Genomic DNA, 4,761 nt, shown 5'->3' with positions numbered 1-4,761 from the left:
TTATACTCAATTTGTTTTATCTCATTACCAGTTGATGGACATTTGGGTTGTTTCCAGTTTGAGGCTATTAATAGTTATGAACATATGTATGCAAGTTTTTGAACATATAATTTTATTTCTCTTTTATTCCTTTATGAGTTGCACTGCTGGGCCAAATGGTAAGTACGTGTTTAACTTCGTAAGATATCCACGTCTTTTTTCAAAGTGGATCATTTTGCATTCCCACCAGCAGTGTGTAAGAGGTCCATTTGCTCCACATTACAGCCCCCCCCCCCTTTTTTAAATTAAAGTATAGTTAACTTAGAATACTGTGTTAGTTCCAGGTGTACAGTAAAGTGATTCAGTCATGTATTTTTTTCAGATTCTTATCAATTATAGTTTATTACAAGATATTGAATATAGTTCCCTGTGCTGTACAGTAAATCCTTGTTTATTTTATATATAGTAGTGTGTATATGTCAATCCCAATCTCCCAATTTATCCCTCTGCCCCACCCTTATCCCCTTTGGTAACAATAAATTTGTTTTCTACATCTGTGACTCTGTTCCTGTTTTGTAAATATGTTCATTTGTACCATTATTTTAGATTCCACATATCAATGATATGATATTTGTCTTTCTCTGTCTGACTTACTTCATTTAGTACGGTAATCTCTAGGTCCATCCATGTTGCTGCAAAAGGCAATATTTCATTCTTTTTTGTGGCTGAGGAATATTTCATTGTATATATATACCACATCTTCTTTATCTTTTCCTCTGTTGATGGACCCTTAGGTTGCTTCCATGTCTTGGCTATTGTAAATAGTGCTGCTATGAACATTGGGGTGCATGTATCTTTTCGAATTAGAGTTTTCATCTTCTCTGGATATATGCGCAGGAGTGGGATTGCTGGATCATATGGTAACTCTATTTTTAGTTTTTTAAGGAACCTCCATACTGGTTTTCATAATGGCTGCACTGTAGCCACCTCTTGATGTGAATCTTCCTAGACTTTTTTCAATGCATATTGAAAAAATCATTGTATTTTTAAGGTAAAAATGGATCATATATGTCACTTAATATATCATCTTTGCAATGTCTAAATGTTACCTTTCTGACAATTTTAATGCTTGTGTTCCAATAAATTATTTATGTTATCATTAAACAAGGAAAGATTAGCACAGTCTCTACAGCCACCACAGCAGGTGTCCTCAACAAGATGAAGCTCACCATCCTGGACCCCTCTTCTCAGGCCAGTGAGTGGGTGGCCAAATACATCAGGAACTGCATCATCCAGTTTAGCCAAGGGCCAGACAAGTACTTCACCCTGGGGCTCCCCACTGGGAGCACCCCACTTGTCTGCTACAAGAAGCTGATTGAGTACTATAAGAATGGAGACCTGTCCTTCAAATATGTGAAGACTTTCAACATGGATGAGTATGTGAGCCTTCTTTGAGACCACCCAGAGAGCTACCACGCCTTCATGTGGAGCAACTTCTTCAAACACATTGATATCCACCCAGAAAACACCCACATTCTGGATGGGAATGCAGCTGGCCTACAGGCTGAGTGTGATGCCTTTGAAGAGAAGATCAAGGCTGCGGGAGGGATTGAGCTGTTTGTTGGGAGGCATTGGCCTTGGTGGAGACATTGCCTTTTATGAGTCGAGCTCCAGTCAATTGTCTAGGACCCGTGTGAAGACACTGGCCATGGACACCATCCTGGCCAATGCTACGTTCTTTATATATATATATATATATATTTTTTAAATAAATTTATTTGTTTATTTTTGGCTGCGTTGGGTCTTTGTTGCTGTGGATGGACTTTCTCCAGTTGCAGCGAGCAGGGGGTACTCTTCATGGCGGTGCACGGGCTTCTCATTGCGGTGGCTTCTTTTGTTGCAGAGCACAGGCTCTAGGCACACGGGCTTCAGTAGTTGTGGCACGTGGGCTCAGTAGCTGTGGCTTGTGGGCTGTACAGCACAGGCTCAGTAGTTGTGGCGCATGGGCTTAGTTGCTCTGCGGCATGTGGGATCTTCCCAGACCAGGGCTCGAACCTGTGTCCCCTGCATTGGCAGGCGGACTCTTAACCACTGAGCCACCAAGGAAGCCCTTGCTAGGTTCTTTGATGGAAATCTCACCAAGGTGCCCACCATGGCCCTGATGGTGGGTGTGGGCACTGTGATGGATGCTAGAGAGATGATAATCTTCATCTCAGGTGCTCACAAGGCGTTTGCTCTGTATAAGGCCATGGAGGAGGGAGTGAACCATATGTCTGCCTTCCAGTAGCATCCCCACACGGTGCTTATGTGCGACAAGGATGCCACCCTAGAGTTGAGAGTGAAGACTGTCAAGTATTTCAGAGGTTTAATGCTTGTTCATAACAAGTTGGTGGACCCCTTGTGCACTATGAAAGAGAAAGAAAAAGAGAAAAGCCAGTCTTCTAAGAAACCGTACAGTGATTCACCTGTGCTAATCCTAGTGTCAACTACCTCACTGGGACAGGCGGGTCTTTCTGGAAATTGTCTTTAGGAGGACGGAATTGTACTGCTTTAATCTAGTGTGGTTACCAGTTGAATGGGTGAACTTGTCATTCTTGGCTCTTCAGCGTGGAGTCTAGTCACGGAATTTAGCTACTTATTTGTAACTCAATGAGAAAAAAATCACTATATAATTTTGACGTCTGCCCCACAGATTAGGGGTTTTTAGCTTTTTGTTGTGCCTCTAACACTGTTCAGATGTACAATATACTCCCTTCAGGAAGTTCTGTCATCACTGATCTCAGCTGAGAGGGAGTGTGGAGCTTATGTATATTGGACAAAACCTCTTCGGAGAGTCTTAAGAGCCCCTCTTGGGAAGGCCTGCCCCTTATTTGAGAATCAGTGTTCCAGATTAAGGAAGAAACTCTCTCAAGGTCTAAAGTCACTATAAGGAAGTAGTCACTCTGGTCAGTAACAAGTGCCACAGGAAGAAAAGTATCCCTTACGTTCTTTCCCCAGCTGTTTTTTTCTGCTCTCTCAGTTGGCCTTTCCATGAACTCAGAGGCCTCCTTGGGGAAGGATTTGGGTGGGTGGGGCTAAAGAGAAAGTTTTGCTGATGAACTCGGAGCCTCAAGGGGCCCAGCCACATCAAACTCCTATCCCTCAGGGACCCTCCAGCACCAGGAGGAAGGCAGAAACCCTTTTCCCAAGAGAGCCCTGTGTTTTGTTCCAAGGTCTCACCGTGGCGCATCTCTTATACATACTCATTCATAAGTAGGACATCCATGGGAGCAACAGACACAGCCAAGATTCAATGTTATGTTCAGCCAAGGTGATGGGGTCAGGGCAAGCAGCTCAATTATGAGATTAGAAACAACAATAGAGTGACGTGTTTCCTGTGTCCCTGCGAGTTGAGTGCCAAGAAGCAGACCCAAGTGCTTCTAAAGTTGACTAATATCCTTTCCCCACTTAGAAACCTGCCCTTCTAACCCTCCTGGGTTCATGGGGCGTGGTCTGATGTTCCCAGAACATCAGGAAGTACGCTTTTGCCCTTTTATCCTTCACCTCTTGTTCACAAGATGAGTCTATTGCTCTTTTTTTTTTTGTACTCTTATGCCTTGATGGTTTGAATGCTGCCTCCTCCTTCTTCCAATTTTTGTGCCTCTTTGAAGCTGCTGCTGCCTCTATTTCTGGGAAAGATCTTTCAGAGCCTGGCTCAGGCCTCTCTAACTGCTGTGTTTGGTACCAGCGTTTCATTTTTAGGTTTTATAATGTGATTGTGCTGTCATTCTGTTTTAAGCTAATGGATCACTGGACTTGTTTACAATGTGACATTTTCTTTTAAATCTAGTATTTTCGAGAAAAAAATATAGGAAAGATTAAAAGGTTTTGGAATTTTGTTATTTCTTTGCTGAATTTGTTTCAGATACTGGCATTTGGAATAAATTTTGTTTAGTGAGTCTAATGTTCACAAAGTTAAGAATTAGGCATTATTTAATCTATAACATTATGATACAAGGTTGTTAAAATACTAGATATTCATTACACAGTGGAGTACCCCACAGTCTCCTTACTTCATTTGGGTTCTGCTCAAGTGTCAGGTCACAGCACTTCCCAGCCTTTCCTATACTCTTAACATGTTTTATTTTTCTTCCCGGAATTTATAATCTACTCATGTATTATCTGAATCCACCACTAGTAATTAAGCTCCGTGTAGGTGGAACGTTTTTTCTGTAGTTTTCCCAAAGTGCAGAATGATGCATTGAAGGAAGTATGGGCTTGACATTTGTCAAATTCGTGAATTGAAGAAAGAGGCTTAGGGACACTTTTTGTTTTTATTTTGGGGGGTGGTTTGTCTTGGTTTTGGAGGGGTTTTTTTTTGCCGCACTGCGCGGCATGGGGGATCTTAATTCCACCACCAAGGGTCAAACCCACACCCCCTGCAGTGGAAGCGCAGAGTCCTAACCACTGGACCACCAGGGAAGTCCCAGGGTTGCTTTTTTTTTTTTTTTTTTTTTTTTTGCGGTACACGGGCCTCACTGCTGTGGCCGCTCCCGTTGCGGAGCACAGGCTGCGGACGCGCAGGCTCAACGGCCATGGCTCACGGGCCCAGCTGCTCCGCGGCATGTGGGATCCTCCCGTACCGGGGCACGAACCCGTGTCCCCTGCATCGGCAGGCGGACTCTCAGCCACCAGGGAAGCCCCCAGGGTTGCTTTTTATAATAATTATATCTCACACATGTATTAAGCATTTTCTATGTGCCAGACTCAATTCTCATAAAGCCCTGTAACAAAACTTTACAG

At 43.2% G+C, this 4,761-nt stretch overlaps 1 pseudogene; it reads left to right on the top strand.

Moving 5' to 3' along the window:
* The first annotated feature begins 1,197 nt into the window (after nucleotides 1-1,197).
* On the top strand, nucleotides 1,198-2,509 carry LOC136135413 (glucosamine-6-phosphate isomerase 1-like; annotated as a pseudogene).
* Nucleotides 2,510-4,761: the final 2,252 nt, after the last annotated feature.

The sequence above is a fragment of the Phocoena phocoena genome, chromosome 15 (genome assembly GCF_963924675.1).
Source record: "Phocoena phocoena chromosome 15, mPhoPho1.1, whole genome shotgun sequence".
Classification (NCBI taxonomy): domain Eukaryota; kingdom Metazoa; phylum Chordata; class Mammalia; order Artiodactyla; family Phocoenidae; genus Phocoena; species Phocoena phocoena.
Note: the sequence above shows the minus strand (reverse complement) of the source record. Positions and strands in the feature narration are given on the sequence as shown.